The sequence below is a fragment of the Micromys minutus genome (assembly GCF_963924665.1).
Source record: "Micromys minutus genome assembly, chromosome: 20".
NCBI classification, from domain to species: domain Eukaryota; kingdom Metazoa; phylum Chordata; class Mammalia; order Rodentia; family Muridae; genus Micromys; species Micromys minutus.
This window is the reverse complement of record NC_137955.1, coordinates 22,326,603-22,348,553: the sequence shown is the minus strand read 5'-3', so window position 1 is coordinate 22,348,553 and position 21,951 is coordinate 22,326,603.

Below are 21,951 nucleotides of genomic sequence, written 5' to 3'. Positions count from 1 at the left end.
ATCCAAGACTAAGCGGTTGTTTATAAGGAACTATACCGGGGAAAGAAGAACAAGACACAACGGGCTCATGGTTTGGGTCTTCTGGACTAATAGTTAACTATTTCCCAGTTTTCCTGTTTGTATCTTTGAGGTTCTCACATCAAATGCCAACTTTTCTTTATAGCATTTCACTGGGCATATTAATCACACTTAAGGATATACCCCATACCCAGCAGGAGTTGGCCAACACAAAATGAACTCAGCGGTACTTTTGTAGACATTTTGTCTCATATTGCTTTGTTTAGACACTTTTGACTTACGAGTGTTTTGCTTTTATATTACGATTTCCAATTTTGTACCTTTACTGGTTTCATTTGTGAGAATGGGAATGTGTGCATATTTCTTGTGATTCTTCTTTGATTTGTTGGTTTTGTTGTTGCTGCTGTTTTAGTTTTTCTTTATGCAGTTTTGTTTGCATCTTTGTTTTCCAAAGAGAATAAGAAAGCACAGGAAACTGGACGGGGGTAGGGGTGGGTGGAAACTGTTATCAGCATATATTGTATGAAAAAAATAATTTTCGATTAAAGAAAAATAAGTCTTTCCCTTCACTTATTTGTGGGGAACTAAGGTCCAAAGAAGCTAATGGATAATTATACAAGTCTGAAGAAGCCACACATTTTCAAAACCAATAATAAACCCTTGGTGATTTCTTAGCCATCAGATGAGGCAAGCTCCAAGGCTAGGTCTGTTATCAGTCAAAATCCATGAGTCCATCTTCCTAGGGACACCATACACCTATGCGTGGGAATGTAAGTTTTCGGTTGCTGAAGTTGCCCTGAGGATGCTGGGAGGTCATGATGTCCATGCTGCAGGTGACCTGCATTTTTCAAATTCAGTCGCGCATGTCAAGCAGCTCATGTCTATGAAGCATTGGGAAGAGTCTATTCTGTGCTTCTCAGACTTCTAAAACAATTTCTTTCTAGGAAACTATAACCAATCCTGCCCAGACTTCTCTGTAGCCAGCTCAATTTTTGCATGCCAGCCAAACATAATACTTGCTGCTCAGGATGTGGGGAAATGCCAGTTCGGGATTCATTGACACTCAAGGGCAGATCTTTCTCAAATTTGGTTTGGAGATGTCTTAATTCCCAGATTAAGAGCTTCCTTTCTTATGGAATACTATGTATCAGTGAAAAGGTTCTGAGGTTTTGGTTTAATTGTGCAGCTATTCAGTGCAGAAGGGTGGAGGAGGGCACACACACTTCAGCTAACAATAAAAGCATCATGTAAATTAACACCTGTGATGTTAATGATGGGCACATATCCTTCTAAGCACTTTTCAACAGCTACCTCATTTAATCCTCAAGGAAAGCATTAATGCAATACCAGTTCACACAAGAAACTGAGACACAGACATATTCAACAACTTTCCCAGAGTTGTACCAGCAAACAAATGTAAGACCAAGATTGTATGTCCAGCAGCTGTGTCTTTTCCACTGTATACCTAAAACAAGTAATCTGGGGGAAAAAAAAAAACAAAACATGTTTTGTTTGCTTCAAGTTAGAGGAATTTGAAGTTTGAGGAAATTTTTGGATGACAAATTGAATAAGTAAAGACTGAGTTAATCAACTGATAATTTTTGTAACTTAATTTACAGCTTTATTTACACTGAAAAGATCCAGTTAAATGTATGAGATATGTTTCATACCACATAATCTCAATGATAAACTAATTCACCATCTCACTTTCAAGTGCAAGGCTCTTGAGTTGGGTAAGGTAGTCTTGCCTTGTTAATGAAAACAAGAGCCAGATTAAAAAAAGAAAAAGAAAGAAAAAAAAAAGTAACAGCACAGGGAATGCATGCTATATGTCAAATTGACAAGCGATAATAAATACATTTTCAATTCTTCTAGAAATATTTGAACATTTGGCGTTCCAAGTATTAAAGATTATTTTTAATTTGAAAATGATAAAAGTTAAAAAAAAACTCAATAGTTTGTGTAATTTTTATTATAATTGTGGCAATATTGGTTTTCTAAAATTTAATAAAAATGAGATAAACACCTTACTAGATGCTTATCTTAACTAAATATTTTTATTACATTTTAAAAGATTATACATTGGATACCAGGTAAATATTTCCTTTGTTACTAAATAACAACCTCAATTAGAGCTTCATTTTGTTTAATGTTTACACTTTCCTTCCATGGCTGTTTTTCTTCCAAAAATAATAAAGGAAGTACCATAAATCCCTTCGACTACAAATTGCAAAAAGGTTTCAAAACAAACCGCGAAAACATGAGAAGTGCAAGCAATTTTGACAAGCTAATTCTCCGACGCTGCAAATGCATGACTGCCCTGATGACTCGCCATGCATTCACTGTGCAGCCTAACGTCACTTGCACTTCAAATTGTCCATTTACATTTCTTATCTAGTTTTCTTCATTTGCATAATGGGTTAGTAATCACCCTCATTCTTCAGTAGGCTAGCCCCAGTTCATTTCGATCTGAAGATTTGTAGTCATTTACATCCTCAACTCTTTTTTTTTTCGCCACATTCTGTCAAAATAAAAAAAATAAAATAAAATAAAATTTAAAAAGCCCCGTAAGAATTGCCTTTCCATGGGCTGGATTGTGCTGCCCACTCTCTGAAGTGGAGGCTGGGGCCCCAACCTCAGAATGTGACTACCAGTAAAGACTAAAGGCTCTCATGGGAGTGAGCAAGGTGACATGTGTTAGGGTCAGCTCTAATCCAGTCTGACTGGTATCCTGACAAGAGGCAGGTTCTCTGGGGACACAAAAACTCCCAAAGCATGAGATAAGTCAGTAAGAGCCTGACCATGTGCATAGCACAGAGACGTATCTGAATCTTAACTTGGCCATGCACTTTTAAGACTTGAAACTTCCTCTCTTAGGAAGGAAATTGAGGAAGATCTCAGAAAATGGAAAGATCTCCCATGCTCATGAATTGAAAGGATCAACATTGTAAAAATGACCATCTTACCAAAAGCAATCTACAGATTCAATGCAACCCCCATCAAAATTCCAACCCAATTTTTCAGAGTTGAAAAGAGCAATGTGCACTTTCATCTGGAATAACAAAAGACCTAAAATATCGAAATCCGTCCTCAACAACAAGAAAATATCTGCGGGAATCACTATCCCTGACCTCAAGCTATATTACAAGGCAATTGTGTTAAAAACTGCATGGTACTGATACAGACATAGGCATGTAGATCAATGGAATAGAATAGAAGATCCAGAAATGAGCCCTCACATATGTGGCCACTTTATTTTTGGCAAAGGAGCTGAAAATATTCAATGGAAAAAGGACAGCCTCTTCAACAAATGCTGTTGTTCCAACTGGCACTCAGCATGCAAAAGAATGAAAATAGACCCTTTCTTATTTCCTTGTACAAAGCTCAAGTGTAAGTGAATCAAAGATCTCCACATTAAACCAGATACACTGAAACTATTAGAAAAGAAAGTAGGAAAAACCTTAGAACACATAAGCACAGAAGAAAATTTCCTGAACAGAACACCAATGGATCGTGCTTTAAGGTCAAAGATTAACAAATGGGACTTAACGAGATTGCAAAGTTTCTGTAAGACTAAGGACACTGTCAAGAAAACAAAATGGCAGCCAAGAGATTGGAAAAAGATCTTTCCCAACCCCACATCTGATAGAGGCCTAATATCCAAGGTATACAAAGAACTCAAGAAGTTAGACACCAGAGAATCAAACAATCCTATTAAAAAATGGGATACAGAGCTAAACAAAAGTTCTCAACTGAGGAATATCGAATGGCCAAGAAGCATCTAAGGAAGTGCTCAACATCCTTAGTCATCAGGGAAATGCAAATCAAAACAACCCTGAGATTCTACCTCACACTAGTGAGAATGGCTAAGATCAAAAATTCAGATGACAGCAGATGCTGGCAAGGATGTGGAGCAAAAGAAACACTTCTCCACTGTTGGTGTGGTTGTAAACTGGCACAACCACTCTGGAAATCAGTCTGGCGGTTCCTCAGAAAAATGGACATAGTACTACCTGAAGACCCAGTTATTCCACTTCTGGGCATATACCCCAGAGATGCTCCAACAACAGTAAGGACACATGTTCCACAATGCTCATAGCAGCCCTATTTATAACAGCCAGAAGCTTGAAAGAACCCAGATGTCCTTCAGTAGATGAATGGATACAAAAATTGTGGTATGTTTACACAATGGGGTACTATTCAGCTATCAGAAACAATGACTTTATGAAATTCTTAATAAAATGGATGCATCTCGAGAATATTATCCTGAGTGAGGTAACCCAGTCACAAAAGAACAGACATAATATGCAGTCACTGATAATTGGATACCCACCCCAGAAAGCTCTGAACACCCCAGAAACAACTCACAGACTATATGAAGTTCAAGAAAAACAAAGGCCAAAAAAAAAAAAAAAAAGAAAAATCATTATGTTTCATTTTTACACACCAAGAAAACTTTGACTATTTCCAGGTTACATCTTGTTTTACATGTACTTTATGCTCATTGTAACTAGTAAGATTTTAATGCACACTATGAAACCGGAAAAAAAAATCAAGTACTGACAAAAATGTATTCATATACTTTTATGCAAAAATGCTTTTAAAATCTGTACATTATCTGTTTTTTAAAATAAAGTTATCCAATTAATAATAAATAAATAAATAGATAAATAAATAAATAAATAAATAAATAAATAAAAAAGACTTGAAACTTCCACAGCTCTAAGAAAGTACATTTATCTTGATTAATCCACCTCGTGTGCAGTATGTTATTTAGTCAGGACAAGCAGACCATGGAGAGCCTTGCTCAGCTCCCCACACAGCCAGTTCCACCGAGGCACAGCTCGAGAATTCAGGGTGGTGTCTTCATTCTCGGCTTTTTCACCTTTCTTTTCATTCACAGTACTTCTCTTTTCTCGTCTCTCATACCAAACATAAATGCAAGACTTCATAAGATTAATTAGCAAAGTAGACCAGTTCAGAGACACATGCTCAAATCTTGATGGTGGGTTTATTTTTAGCAGGGAGAGGACAGGAAGTGGAAGATAATGAAGAAACCTTATGGAAATAGATTTCTACATTGCTCCCGACTTTGGTCAGAAAGGCTTCTTTTTACAATAGGTATCAGTTAATTCAGACTCATAACTGGGCAAAGTATCCAGTATCTGTATGTAACAATGAGGGCTCAGCTGTGAGTGAATCGTCTGCTGAATCCACTTTCCACTATGGAAGGATCGGGCAACACGGTCGGAGGAGTGCAAAGAACAGAAGAAAACTGTGAAGTGCTGACTTCCGGACACAACGACACAACACGACACAACACGGTGGATGCAGGCAGCACTTACGGTGCCTGCGCAAGACCAAACTAGTCGAACTTCCAGCATAAACGGGAAAGCAGTCCAGAAATCTCTGCCGTTAGGTATTGGCAGCTGGTGGCTGCTGAGCAAGGGGGTCACTCTCCTTTAGGACTTGGCCTCGGGTAGGTTGCCATGCCCCAGTGACCAGCCCACATTCCATGCACTCACTGGACTCAGAATTATTGATAACAATAACAAAAAGAGAGCATAGAGTTGAAAAGAAATAGAATGGGGACATTATGGTGACTTGTCAGAGAAAGTAGATTGATAGGATCAAGACACATTGAACAAATATATGAAAATTTCAAAAACTGAGAAAAATATTTTAAAGGCAAAAAAATAAATAGGGGTCCGGAGGAAACATTTGCAGCTGGTGGATGTGTTGGAAGCATTAACTGTAGTGGTGATTACAGACGTGAGTATTTGTCTTCGGGTTCACTCTATTGTATTCCTCAAATGTGCACAGTTCTTTTATATGGCAGTCTAGTTTGGCACAATTGTTCTAGTTTGTTTTGCTTTGCTCTGTTGCTTCATTTTTGTTTAGTTGTTTGCCATGGTATTTTTACTTTATATATTTATTTATTATTTTGTAATACCATACATTTACACAGTATACTTAGATCATATACAACTTCTCCAATTCCTCCTCACCAGCTTTTCATAGACCCAATGTGTCAAAACTCCCCATCCTGACTTTTTCTTTTTCTTCTTCTTTTTTTTTTTTTTTTTTTTTTTTTTGAGACAAGGTTTCTCTGTGTAGCCCTGGCTGTCTTGGTACTCTGTAGACCAGGCTGGCCTCAAACCCTTCCTCTGCCTCTTGAGTGCCTGAATTAAAGGTGTGTACCACCTTTTCCTTTTTTTTTTTTTTCTTTTTTTAACAACCTGTTCAGTTCAATTAGTACTGCCCTTATGCCCATGGGTGTGAGGCCACCCATGGGAACATGGGAAACCTACCATAAGTCAGTTTTCTTCAAGCATAGAGTTTGCTTTTTCAAAATAGAGACTGACTGTGTAGCCCAGGTTAGCCTCAAACTTGTAATGCCTCTGAGCACAGGCATTACAGGAGCATACCAACACAATATAACAGTTTTAAATAGATAAATGGATCTATGGAACTCTGTAGGATGCCTCCTCACACTATGCAGATACCTTCCACCCTGACAAAGTAGCTCCTTCTTTTTGAAACCCGTAACCCATTCATGCCTTCTTTATACAACCCAGGCCCTATCCACTGTGGGTTCAGCACTCCCACATTATTAATGAAGAAAAAGGCCCCATATATTTGCCTACAGTCCAGTCTGATAGAGACATCTTCTCAACCGAGGTTCACTCCTCCCAGATGCAGACAGAAAGGCAACCAGCACAATGACATTGACATCTGCAGCCAAAGAAGGACCTCAGCCTTGACTGCTAACAGTTTTGTCTAAAGTCTTCATAAAAGCCTCACAGAACTGCTTAAACATTAGATAAGTACAATTCAGATTTATTTGTTCTTGACACAATGTAGCAATCCTTGAAGTTGAAAATTAAGCTGTAGTATATTTCCCCTTCTGCTTCACAAAGCAATGGCCTGTTCCCCTGGTGGATAATCAGAGGCCAAAGGGTGGGTAATTTGTCATAAAGGAGAAATGGGAATATTGCCAAGAGTAACAAAGTAGCAATGATATGGTAGCTCTTGTTGCACTGGTTTAATTAAGGTAGAGCTAATAAACTTCACCCTGATTCATGACAGTGTGAGGTCAAGATCAGTCTTCTCTCTTCAAGGGAATGGTCAAATCTCAGAGAACACGTGAGAAGTAACCAATACCTCAACAGTTACTTTCTGCTAGCCAAGGAAGAAGCTGTATTCTTAGGAACTAAAAGACTAGTGTATCCCAGTTTGGTAGATTTCTTTAAGCACCTGTGGCATTTTATACAGTCATACTAATTAATGTAGGCCTTACTAAAATAAGTCAGGACCAGCCTCACACAAAGATGAAAAGACATTAAGGAAATCAAGTTAGATGTCTTTCTAAGAAGAAATAATTTTTGGATTGTATTTCCCAAGGGGTGTGTGTGTGTGTGTGTGTGTGTGTGTGTGTGTGTGTGTGTGGTATAGTTATATATGAAACTTTCTGTGCCCATTCTTACAATCATAATATACCTGGGTCTATGTAATGACTTGATGGAAACAGCAAGGAGAGAGATAATACTACAGATAAATGGGTGAGAAGTGTTTTCTAGCTTCATTCTGTTGCTGTGATAATACACAACAAATGCAACTTTAAGGGAGAAGAAGTGATTGGGCTTACAGTTCTAGGCTATACTTCAGAGGTTCTCAACCTGTGGGTTGTGACCCCCTTGGGGTCACCTATCAGTGAAGCCAACCTGGCAGACAAGAAGAAGACAGATGACATTTCATCTGCACTCAGGAAGTAGGGTGTCAGAGCCAGAAGCAGGGCCAGGCTATAAAACCACAAAGCCTGTCCTCAGGTAACAGTACTTTATCCATCTTCTTATGGTTTCATAACCTTCCCAAAATCTCAAGCATATGTGGAGAACAGTTCATATTGAAACCATATTGTCAGGGTTGGCAGCAGGAATTTCACCCTCTGCCTGCCATCTTCTTGCCTTTCAAATTGACTTCTGAAGTGTTACTATCCTGAGTGGTGCTGCTTTTTGAGACTATAAACTGAAGTAAAATTTTTGGAAAACAATTTGTGAATTGATACTTGTTTAAAGCTTTTAAAATACTCCTGCTGCTCTAGTAAATGCATTTCTCAGACTCTATCTCAAGGAGCATGTGCTGGCTAAGTCTGTGTCAACCTGACACACAAGCCAGAGGCATCTGAAAGAAGGAAACCTTAATTGAAAGGATGCCTCCATAAGACCTAGCTGTAAGGAATTTTCTTAATTAGTCATAAATGGGGAGAGCCCAGCCCATTTTCGATGATGCCATCCCTGGGTTGGGGGTCCTGGGTTCTATAAGAAAACTGACAGAGCAAGCCATCTGACTCCAGGATCCTGCCCTTTTTGAGTTCCTGCCCTGACTTCCTTCAATGATAAACAATAATATGAAAGTATAAGCCAAATAAATCTCTTCCTCTCCAACTTGCTTTTTGCTCATGGTATTTCATTGCAGCAATAGAAACCTGAACTAAGTGAGAGCTCATCAACCAAAGATGGAAAGCTATAGAAAGAATTACAGAAGTTCTACCTACAAAGTCTCATCAACACAGCTGTGGACAGGGAAAGACCACAAGGCTTCAACTCTACACAAAGAACTACAGAAATCTAAGGATTTTTAAGAGTGGGACAATCAGTCTTCCCAAGGGAAGACTACACCAACTGGTTATCCAATACCAAATGGTCAGCCCCGGAAACATACATACATTACACAGAATGACCAGGTTATGTTAAAAATACGTATCAATTAATGAAAAAAGGAGGCTAGGAATTTGAAAGAGGAAAAGTGTAGGATGATGTCATTATACCACAAGGTGGGTCAAGCCTATCATTGGATGAGAAGGAAGGGCAGGCAGGGAAAAGTCTAAGAAGGAGGAGGAGAAGTGGGAGATACAAGATGGAGACAGCAGAAGATGATGGTTCAGATAAAAGTGAATTAGATCAGTTTTATCTTGTTTAGATGGGTGGTTTATATCTTTATTAATTGGCAGTGAATTTATTGTTTCAATGTACTGTGAACTGAGAATTTAACATATAAATCTGTTTGATAAGTTATTGATTGTTGAGTCATAATTTTACCGGGCTATCGAGGACAGTGTGTGAAAGCAATGACTGAGAGGCATCTGGAACCAGCAATTCCAGCTCTGTTGCCACAAGAGGTAAGGCTGGGCAGGGCCCATGGAAAGAGATGTGTGTGTGAAAGGCTTGGCAACAACCACCTAGGGGATTGCACTCAGCTCCGCACTGGAGCAGCTCCCCAGAATGAGACCATGGGACCGGTAGGAATCATTTTTATTTTTACCACAACAAGAAGAGTACATTTGTGGAAAGGTGGATTGAATAGGTTTGGCTCTCATAGACTCATGTGTTTCAATGCTTGGCCATTAGGCTATTAGGCTATTAGGAAGAGTGTCCTTATTGGATGAGATGTGGCCTTGTTAGAAGTGTGTCACTATGTGGGTGAGCTTTGAGGTGAGGTCTTCTATACTCAAGTTCCACCCAGTTTGAAATCAGAGTCTCCTCCCAGCTGCCTGTGGATCAAGATGTAAAACTTTCAGCTCCTCTAGCACAATCTCTGCCTGCATGACGCCATGTTTTCTTCCATAATGATAATCAACTAAACCTCTGATACTGTGTAATCCAGCCCCAATTAAATGTTGTCCTTTATAAGAGTTGCCTTGGTCATGGTACCTCTTCACAGAAATGGAAATCCGAACTAAGACAGGAGGGTTTAGAGGGGGAAAGGGGTAGGGGAGAAAATATATAATTATAATCTCAAAAGAAAAAATAATAATAAGTACATTGGGTAAATTACTAAGTACTTTTAGCATATCTTAGTTTATATTGAGTAAGATAAAACTAAAAAGAAAAAAAAAATAAGAGCAAAGAAAAGAGACCTAGTAAGACAAGGGGACAGGAAACATACTGGACGGCAGTGGGAGAGGAGGGTGACTAAGAACAAAGCATGGTAACACACATGAGTAAAAATGTCACCATGGAAACACTGCTTTGTGTGCTAACTTAAAAATAAATTTTGAAAGATATGAAATTCTAAAAAGCAAAAAAAAAAAAGGCTTATAAAATTCTTGAGGCAAACTGAGAAGTGGTGCAGGGGGTTCTAAGTGTCTAGTGACATTTTATTTAAGCTGGGTGGTGCATACACAAATATCTCTATTACTGCTTTTTAACCAAACATATACATACTAATGTGTAAATGTAAGAAACTATAGAGTTTGTAGTATATAATTATTGATATAATCCACACAAGAAAATGTTCACAAAACATCAAGATAAAGATGATCGTGTCAGAAAAAAAACATTTGATTGATATAGTATCATAAATAAGTTGTTTAAAAGGAAGTTGGTCAATTGAAATACACAGAAAATCAGTTCAAAATCCCAACCAAGGGGACTCTAGGCAAGATCCATGTGAACTGGGAGTCAAGATCAGTGGTAAAGCACTTGCCAAGCAAGGGAAAGAAGAGGGGACGGAGGGAGAGAGGGAGGGAGAGAGGGAGGGAGAGAGGGAGGAAAGGAGGGAAGAAGAGAAACGAGGGAAAAGATAAAGAGGAAGAAAAGGGAAGAGGAGGGGAGAGGAAGACAGAGCACACCTACACTGAGCACATATTCTTTTTCTAATACATAATTGTGGAGACAGTTGACTGACAATCCCAGCAGTAATAAGCTTAGTAAATCAAATGAGAATTAGATAAAACATAACAGCCAATAGGTTTTTTTTTTTTGAGGGTGATACATCAGACACTGAAAATGTGCTTCTCCTGTATCAATTCCTTCAATTTTAAAATTGTTTTCATTTTAAATGTGTGTATTGTGCTGGATTTTTAAATTATTTAACCCTCAAGGAACAGAGATTGAATAACTATATGTAAGGTCACACAGCTAGTGGGTGTCAACTCGGCAGAGTTTGTGCACAGAACCATTACATGGTACTGTCACAATCCACAGGCCAAAAAAATGTAATATGGGTCATGTGTTCCCACTCATGATGCAACCAGTAACCACTTAGCCAGCGAACTGAGAGAAAACAAAACAAGGAGACAGACAGAAGGCTTGGGGGCAAACCCAAGAGCAAAAGACCAGACTTCAAACTGTAGAACACAGTGAGAAAGGAAGAATCAGATTTTCAGTATCTGCAGATCAGTTCTCAAAAACAAAGCCTTTAGCAGGAAATGTGCAAGCTATCCAGTCATCTGTCAGGACACCCTCTGCAGACAGAACTATGCATGATGCTGCACTCTAGGAAGGAGGCTCAGATCAGGAATTCTGCTCAGCAACCTTGAGAAATAGCCTAACGGATAAGTGTTTGCGCAGGAACCCCAAACAATTTAGAGCTCTGTCTCATGCCCCACCTGGAGCCAACCTCTGAGTATGACAGCTTGGTCATACTAGTGTGGGCTGGGTCTGTGTGTGGGTTCTGTCCTCCTGGTGCAGCTGCACACAGGCTGTCTGGTGCATTGCCTGAACTTATAAGCAGAAAAGGAGCCCGAGACCCCAGCTCAGAGAATTATTTTAAGGTAATCTAAGTAATTACCCCGGCTTCAGGCTCCTGACAAGTGGATCAGATACACATACAGATTCAAAGCACTGTACCTACTTGATGAGCACACAGGTTTGCAGTTCTGCTGAAAGCTGGCGAGCATTAACTAACCTTTGGGCATTCACCCACCACCTTTATGCTCTTGTCACACATATTATTTCTAATGGCATTTACATTGCATTTTAAAATTCTACTCTTTCTTTTGACATATATTAGGTTCACCCCAAGCAAAAAAATCCATAAAACTGGAAATGAGACATATATTTTCTTAATGCACCCAAACCAGAATCTGTCTACTAAAATGGCAGCCTCCATCTGCCCGAGAGAAGTATCCTTTGCCATGTTTTTTGAAAGGTATGTTCTGTCTGTCCCAAGGAATTTTTTCTGACTACTATCTGTTAGTAGATGTCATCAAAGAAAGGGCACATGAGCAAATAATCCTGGAAATCCATGAACAAATGTTAAGGTTTTGCTCTCTAAAAATATTAAACCCAGCAGAGCCTTCAGTAGCTTTGTGGTGCAATGAGATTTTCTTAACAGAACTTACAAAGTTGATCTGGCTTTGATTTTTTTTCTAGACATTAGCACTGAAATCATGCTCAGGCTGGAGAGATGGCTCAGTGGTTAAGAGCACTGGCTGGTCTTCCAGAGGTCCTGAGTTCAATTCCCAGCAACCACGTGGTGGCTCTTAACCATCTGTAATGAGGTCTAATGTTCCCTTCTGGTGTGCAGGCATACATGCAGACAGGACATTGTATATATAATAAGTAAATCTTAAAACAAAACTTATGCTTAGAGCTGTATTAATGTCAAAATGATACAATCTCTTTTTGAGCCCTAAAATGAGAAAAAAGTTATAATTTTTAACAATTTTTTATTCTTTTTTTAAATAGATTAATTTATTCATTTGATGTATATGAGTACAGTGTATCTGTCCTCAGAAACACCAGAAGAGGGCATCAGATGTCATTACAGATGGTTGTGAGCCACCATGTGGTTGCTGGAAATTGAACTCAGGACCTCTGGAAGAACAGTCAGTGCTCTTAACCACTAAGCCATCATCTCTCCAGCCCTAATTTTTTTATTCTTATCAATGTAATCCTAGTATTTGTGAATAAAAGAAGCAGAAGGAAAGTAGAATTCCTTTTTAGCATTTCTAAAGAGTCAGCTTCTTGCAGTAAGGTAACTCACTTCCTTCACTATCTAACATCTTACAAATTTGAGGTTTCCAAAAATAAATTAATTCTATTGATAAATTTGAACAACCCTTGACATGAGCAGTAAAATTATTAGTTGGCAAAGTCTTCAATATACAGTTGCATACAAAAAAAATTAGATGATATTTCCCAACCTTCCACATTATCCCCAAGTTGACACTAATCCCTCTTATCCATCTTTAATCCACCTTCATAGAAGAGATGCATAAGGGGCTAGTGGCTCAGGGTCTTCAATGTGCTTATTTACTGTGGCCCAGAGTCTGGTTCCCTGTGCCCACACAGCAGCTCATAATCACCTATAACTCCAGTTTCAAAGGATCTGACCTTCTTTTCTGTCCTCTGTAGGCTCCTACACATACCTGGTCCACTTAAACTCACACAGGGTCATAGTATACACATAAACAAAATTAAATAATTTGATTTTCATTTAATAAAAGAATACATAAAAATTTTCTTTCTTGATGGAGATATGCCTACTTCTTTGAAGAATCTAAAGCTGTCTGTGTGTGCACTAACACATGTTCATCGAACATATTAAAGTCATGAGTAAAGCAAATTTCTAGGGGTGTAGCTTCTCTAAGTTCTTGCCTCACATGTTCCAAGTTTTGGTTTCATCCCCAATATCACATAAACTAGCCATAGTGGTAAACACCTGTAATCCCAGGACTTGGGTGGTGAAATCAAGAGAAGCAGGAGTTGGAAGTCATCCTTGGTGACAATATTGCAAATTGGGAGGCAAGCCTGGAAGAACAGAAACCAAGAGAGAGAGACAAGCACCAAGTTGGGGGGAAGATTATTTTACTGTTATTAAAGGTGACCATCCCAATAACATCTATTGACGAAGCAAGAAACCTAGATAGTATGCCCAGTACTAACTCACAGATCAAGACTTTCAGGAAGGTCACCTCCACAAAAGTCACACAGCTAAGGATGGATGGCTGAGGCTTGTTTTCCATTTTTTTCCCCTACTATTATGCCTTTCTATAACAGAGTCCTTAGGAAACCACTCTCTGGCCCGTCTCCTCTCACTGCCATTGAAGAACTTTCAGAACTTCTCTCTAAGGCTCAGTTTACCTTTCTGTAAATTGGGGCCATACTGCTGCTTACTCCCCTTGGACAGTTAATGAAGATTAAAACGAAGGACTAGCTGCAGTCCCAGAGTTCAGGCTGCACATATTCAATGACTTTCCACATTAACACTGGCTACACATACGTCTTTGTCACTATGGGCCTGCCAGCTCAACCTGTGCTGGAAAGTTGATTTGGGCTGTGTTTGTGAATCAAACTAACCCAAAAGTCACAAGGAAGTTCAACTGTTTGACTGTCACAGAAATCAATATCAACCCCATCAGCAATTTCACAACTTGTAGCTGTCTACATATAACACAGCAGATTAAAATACAGGACTCATATCAAGTTGAGGACTTTGTGCTTCCTGATTCTGGAAACAGTTTTTTGGAGGCACAGAGAGGGACAGTGGGTAGATAATACAAATATGACACTGCTATTCACAAAAGTGTCACCTGTATTCAGTTTGGTGACATGTGATGCTTTTCAGTTGTTGTTGTTATTGATGGTGGTGGTAGTGATGGTGGTGGTGGTGGTGGTGGTGGTGGTGGTGGTGATGATGGTGGTGGTGGTGGTGGTGGTGGTGATGGTGGTGGTGGTGATGATGGTGGTGGTGGTAGTGGTGGTGGTGGTGGTGGTGGTGGTAGTGGTGGTGATGATGGTGGTGGTGATGATGGTGGTGGTGGTGGTGGTGATGATGGTGGTGGTGGTGGTGATGGTGGTAGTAGTGGTGGTGACAGTGGTGGTGATGATAGTGGTGGTGATGATGGTGGTGGTGATGGTGGTGGTGATGATGGTAGTGGTGGTGGTGGTGATTTGATTTATTTTATGGATGGGTGGGGCATTTAGGAGTGGAACACTCCTGTCATCCAGTGATCAGTAACAAATTCTCCCTGTCATAGAGCTATTGAACTATGTGACCTTCTAACTATGACTTGGGTCTTCTTTGTCACGGCAGCCTCTCTTACTCACTGGTGAAATGAGGAGGAAGAAAAGAAGAGGAACTATTCAGTAAGGACTTTGCACATTTCCTTGTGTTCTCGCATGATCTAGTGTCCACTAAAGGTCAGTTGTGAAGACCTTAAACCAACAGTGAGAAATAAAAGCAAAACAGGGAAGAGGCAATGAAGGAGGAGAGGAAAACAAAGATGCTGAGAAAAATTGGCCAGCTTTTCTCTGAAAAATACTGTTAACCACTGTTTAAAACCCTGGCTGTCTGAGTTCCTGGGCAGCTGACTCATGGTTCACTCCACAGATGCTCTTCTACTGGAGCATGATGGGAGCATCTCTGCTGCAGAGCATTTTCTCCAGGGAGTAGCAGCATTGTGGGTAAGCTTTCAGAATAATCTTAACTTGAATTTTCAGAAAGGCAGACAGATGTGAAGCAGCCTACTGCTCTGTATGTAAAACGTCATACAACTTACATGACAGTCCAAGGATCATAGGTTGGTACCACCTCTGCAAAGGAAATTATTCTCCCAGGACCCTAAAACAAACAAGTGCCCCCCAACCTCCCCACATCTCATTTAGGACTAAAGAGCATACACTTTCTGATAAGAAAGGCATTCTCGAAGCCACTGGATTTTAAGTCTTTCTCTCAAGTTAAAAGTGTGGGTAAATCTACAAAAGGGCAAGCTGGAACTTGTAACTTGTAACTCTTTCAAAGGCAGCATGGTAGAAAAGCGAGGTGACAGGCTAGTGGAGGTAGCTCTCAGCCCTGGGTAGAGGAACCTCTTTTTGTAGCAACCATTAACTAATGCAAAACCCTAAGTGATGCTGAGCACTCAGCCCTCCACAGGACTATGCGACACCCCTTTAAAGATGATCAAGAAAGAGCAGAAAATGTAAGAGCTGAATGATACAGAGGAGAGCTTTGATCCATTGTCTCTTGGGTATAGCATAGTCACTTCAATCACAGATTCACAGAGCCAGGGTTGCCTGCACAGGGCCTGCCTGCATCCATTAACATTTGGTCATGGACGAGTTCATGGGAGCCCATCAGTGAGAGTACATTTTCTCATCAAAATAAACAGAAGAGGGGTGCCAAAATTATCTGAATAATTATCTTAATTCTTTCTTTGTAATTACATATATAGCTATTCCTCACATATTTAGGACTAGGCCCAGACAAGAATATGTTCTAGAAAAGTTACATAGACTCAGGTTATCCTGATACTGCCCAACAGTTTTGTGCCTGGCTCTTAATCATGCAATCAGCAGAAGTAAGTTTTAAAGCCACACCCACGGATGATAATAACTCCAACAATGGGTTAATACATATTGTTTGGGATTTTTTTTTTATTTTAAGGAGATAAGCTTGCTTTTAAAATGACCATGGTTTACAGGAGTGATCTACAACCTTAAGCCCAGATTTTATTTATTTAAACCTAGTGAGGTTGGGAGACTGAACAAGAGAGAGCTGAGTGGTATATTAGAAGGAGCAGCTTGAGCTAGGAATTACAGAGGTTGTAGGTACAAGTTTGGGGACCAAGGAAGCCTATAATAAAATCTTTGCTATTCTGTTATCAGTACTGTAATCCTTAGTCATTTGTTCAGCCTCTCTATACTATGTAAATATATACATTGTATACTAGGCAAATATGTACATTTTATACTAGGTATATACTAGGTAAATATATACATTTTATACTAGGTAAATATATACATTTTATACTAGGTATATACTAGGTAAAAATATACATTTATATACACATATTCATTCCTAAATATAACCTGTTTAGTACATATGATGTTATTTGCATGTCTGTTTGTCACTAGACAGTGGCACAGTGACCGTGTCACCAGACAGAAAACGTGGTAAGGTCAAGCAGATTCAGGAACCCGGGAAATTCTCATAATTGAGAAAGGTAGGCATTTAAATCTACTCCCGACCATTTTCCTGTCCTGGAACAGGTAACCACGACATCCCATTGAGAGGACTGTGATAATTAGTCACATAGACAACACCTGAAGCCCTTCCACATGTAGATGAGGCATGCCTAAAAATCTCAGACTAAGCCAATAGAAAGGATCTGCCTTTAAATCCCACCCCACCCCAAATGTTCATAAGGCTCACAAGGAATAAAGTGCCTGAGTTATTTCAGCAAAGATCATCTGAGAGTTCCTATCATATTGAACTGTCACGCTCCAGGAAAGAGTTTTCTCTCCTGAAGCTTTCAGTTGCTGGACCTCTACCCGACCCAACCAGCTGGGTGTGCAAGTCATTTCCTGCTCCGTGTTCCTGACTTTGGCCCCAAGCTGCCCACTGCTGTCTCAATGCCTGTTACCGGGTCCAGGGCAGTTATGGCTACAGAGGAGGCCCAGCAGCCCCCCTTATTCTGGCTTCCCCTTTGGCCAGCTGGTTGGGTCAGAACCCTACCGATGTCTGTGGACAGTGCACACCCTGTAAGCAAACCAACAACAGACTATCAGTTGGTGTGTCCTTCCCTAAGAATGACTACCTTTCCCACCTCAGCCTTCCTCAGTTATTTCTGTTCTTTGTGTAGGATTGAGGCTTCCTGGGCTTTTACCATCCCATTTTGGATGGCTATGGTTTCACCTTTGTTTAGCTCATGTTTGGGCACAGAATCTCATGTGTAAATACATAGCTTTAATAAATGTTTCTCATCTGAGGAAACAGTGCTTCCTGCAAGAGCCAAAGACCCCATGACAAACCCCAATGCCAGACATGAAAAGCCCTCTTTTGAGTTGCCAGCCAGGGCTGTCCAAGAGTATCCCAAAACATGCAGCTTCCTTATCCTGAGTGAGGTAACCTAGTCACAATTAAAAAAAGAAAGAAAAAAAAAGGAAGGAAGGAAGGAAGAAAGAAACCACACATGGTATGTACTCACTGATAAGTGGATAATATCCTATGGTACAATTCACAGATGATATGAAGCTCAAGAAGAAGGACCAAAATGTGGATGCTCTAGACCTTCTTAGAAGGAGAAACAAAATACAGAAGGAAATACAGGGACAAAGAGTGGAACAGAGACTGAAGGAAAGGCCATCCAGAGAGTGCCCCACCTGGGGATCCATCCCATATGTAGACACAAAACTCATGCATTATTGTTGATGCCAAAAAGTGCTTGCGACAGGAGTCTGATATGGATGTCTCCTGAGAGGCTCTGCCAGAGACATACTGATACAGATGAGGATGCTCGCAGCTAACCATCAACTGAGCATGGGGGACCCCAATGGAAGAATTAGAGAAAGGACTGAAGGAACTGAAGGGGTTTGCAACCTCATAGAAAGAACAACAATATCAACCAGCCAGACTCCCCCCACCGAGGGTTCCAGAGACTAAACCACCAACCAAAGAGTACATATGGAGGGACCCATGGCTCCAGCAGCATATATAACAGAGGATGGACTTGTCTGGCATCAGTAAGAGGAGAAGCCCTCAGAGAAGCTCCAACATACAACAAAGACAAATGCACCACAATGTTCATAGCAGCCCTATTTATAATAGCCAGAAGCTGGAAAAAACCCAGACGTCCTTCAATAGATGAATGGATACAAAAATTGTGGTATATTTACACAATGGAGTACTACTCAACTATCAAAAACAATGACTTTATAAAATTTTTTAAAAAATGGATGTATCTAGAAAATATCATCCTGAGTGAAATAACCCAGTCACAAAAGAACAGACATAATATGCAGTCACTGATAATTGGATACTAACCCCAGAAAGCTCTGAACACCCCAGAAACAAAGGCCAAAAAAGGAAAGAAAGAAAATGAAAAATCATTATGCTTAATCTTTACACAACAAGAAAACTTTGACTATTTCCAGGTTATATCTTGTTTTACATGTACTTTATGCTCATTGTAACTGTAAGATTTTAATGCACACTATCAAACCTGTAAAAAAAAATCAAGTACTGACAAAAACATGTTTATATACTTTTATGCAAAAATGCTTAAAATCTGTACATTTATCTTTGTTTTTTAAAATAAAGTTCAATTTATTAAAAAAAAAAAAAAAAAAAAAAAAAAAAAAAAAAAAAAAAAGAGGAGAAGCCCTTTGACCTGTGAAGGCCAGAGTAGGAATGCCAGGGTGGTGAGGTGGGAGTGGGTGGGTGGGAGGCGGAGCAACCTCATAGAAGCAGGGGAAATGGGGATAACATTTGAATTTGAAATGGGAGAGGGGAGAACCAGGAAAGGGGATAACATTTGAAATGTAAATACACAAAATATACAATTAAAAAGAAAACCGTGCAGCTTCCTGTTGTTTTGTTATTCCCCAGAAGTGGAAAGTACACCCTTGTTGCTGTGTATCTTTCAACGTGTTATAAAACAGACATTTGGGTGAGAAGAAACTGAAATTCAATTCAAAGAGCCTCCGTCCTCTAGAAGAGAGACCTGAAATGATAATGTATTATCATTCCCCCCCATATCTTCAAATCCAGACAAGCAAAGGTATCATCTCCTTCCTTTACCATTGGCCTAAACCACAATAGAGGTGTGACCGAATCATATGAATTAAAACAAGAGGAAAAATAAAATGACTTTGCAAAGTTCAACTGTTGGAGCAGGAGGCAGCCTGAAGCATTCACTCGTGGTGAGCTGTCTCCACAGCGATAGTTCGTTGACACATAAAGATAGTGAGAGAGTCGGTCACAGCACTGACATGTGTCACAACTGCGAGCAATAAATAAACTCAACATAAAGCTCACACTTAGAAAATGAAGGTAATTAGAGGAGCCCACACTTGAAATGCACCACTAAAAAGTTAGGGCCACCATTAGGACTACAACTGTGTGAGCCTCTTTCCAGACTCAGCATCAGGTCAGGGTCCTGTTTGTAATGCACTGAACCCACTGGAAGATGAATGTGTCTAAGGTCACTGTATTGTTGGACCAGACAGATGCATCTGCCCTGTTTTGAGTCATGAAAGACAAAGACAACTGATTCTGGATTCCTGTGATTCTTACCTTCATGAATGTTAGTGCATGGGGAATGCATGAAGAACTCTCCAACGTGTTAAAACCACAGGCTGCAGAGATGGCTCAGCAGGTAGAGCTCTTGCTTCTCTTCCAAGGGACCAGAGTTTGGATCCTAGACCCCCTTGCCAGATGGCTCACCATCACCTACCACTCTAGCTCCAGAAACACCGAAAGCCTCTAACCTGCTCTCGCACCAGGACGTGCCCACAGCTCCCACACAGGTGCACACAGACTGCAGTTAAAAAATAATCATAAAATAAAATTTAAAAGAAGTTGGGGCCTGATCTGAGTCATCTTCCTGCTCATCCCTTTCATCCAAGGAAGAGCCAAACCTGTTCAAGCTCAAGCTGGCTGAAGTGCATGTGGGTGGCAGCCACCACAGCCTTTACTTTCAAATGGCTTCTCACTTCAAGTTATTTACTTGAAAGAGTGCTTGAACAACCGACTAGGACAGAACAGTCAAACCATCAGTTCTCAAACTAATTCAAACCACCAGGAAGGGATGAAGGACAGTGTTGAAGAACTGAACCTTCCACGCAGAGAGGTAGGGAGAAGACAAACTGCCAGGGGGGATAAAGAACAAGGATGAGAACAAAGATCTCCTCGTTGAAATATACAAACAATAACAAGAGTTGCCCAGAGGATTATGGCAAATCTCTCCTTTTGCAATGTGGATTCCTGGCAGAATGTGAGGGAAACTGGACTCCACTGCCCCAGTTTTCCAAACCAAGGAAAATAAAATGTTTCCCAAACTTTCAATGCTCCCTTCCAAGTCTTAACCCCGCCTGACCGTGCTTAGCTTCCTAGGCAAAGACGTGCTGGGTACTGTGGCTGAAGATGAAACCCACTTTACGTTTTAAGAATGGTGAAACAGAGCAGGAGTGATGGCTCAGTGGTCGAAGGCACTTGCTGTTCTCGCAGAGGATCTGGCTTTGATCCTCAGCATCCACAGACCAGCCTTCAGCCTTCTTTCTGTGATACCAGGTCCACAGGATCCAACGACCTCTTCTGGCCTCTACAGGCAGCAGGTACAAGAGTTGCTCAGACATACGTGCAAGCAAAGCAAACATGCGCACTGAAAATAAATAAATCTTAAGGAGAAAGAAAAGGCAACTTCTTACAGTTACAATACATTAAAAAGGAGCACTGCATTTTTTAAAATGGTGGAACAAAAGAAGGTGTAGATGAGCTTCATTGCATTTTGTTTTAGCTCTGTAAACTGGGTTCTTATTTTGTGTCAGCTTAAAGATACTGGGAAGAAAGTTTAAAAGATTAGTAAGCAAATGTCTCTGTTAATAACTCATATAATAATAGACACTGATTTTTCTCAACAGTATACCTCAAGATACTTAATAATCTTGCTTTTTAGGTATGTTTTAAACAAGGCCTCATCATAAAGCCCAGACTAGCCTTGAACACAGGTCTGTATCTATCACTATGCCCAGCTTAATTTACTCTCTTAATACCACTGATTTTTAAGGAAATTTTCCCCTGAAATTTCATAACTGTACATAACTCATTTTTATTCTCTTTCTGTACCCTCTCTTTCCTCCCGGATCTGTTTGTCTCCTTCTTCCTCCCTTCTCCCCTCCCAACCAATCCCTTTCCAAGATTTGTGAGCCTGGCCTTGCTTCCTATCTAGTTTAGCCAAAGCCATCTGTGTGAAGGAAAACTATTTCCTGTAACCTGAACTACACCAATCTGAACTTGTTCATTTCAGGAGCTTCAAGAGGAAAGACACTGAGAAAGAGGATGTTATCAGGCTGTGGGAAATGTCGCCTTGTCCCTTCACCTCTTTTTCTGACAACCAGCTAACATGAGTAACAATCATGCCCTGTGGCTGACTAGTGAGGAATGGGGTGCAGGGTAGTCATTGTCTTTATTGTTCTGGTGTTGGTTTGTGTTCTGTGCTGACACTGTTCTAGTGGTTGCCATCCAAAGGACATACAGACACCAAAATCGACATCAGTGGTAACAGCAGACTCAAAAAATGAACAATCAGCACTGACTTTTTTTTTTTTTTTTTTGTATCAGCTAAGAATGCTGTCCCTTCTGAGGCTTACACACAGAGGGTATTACTATGCCCACATGTTCCCTTATGCAAGTAAACTCAATTCT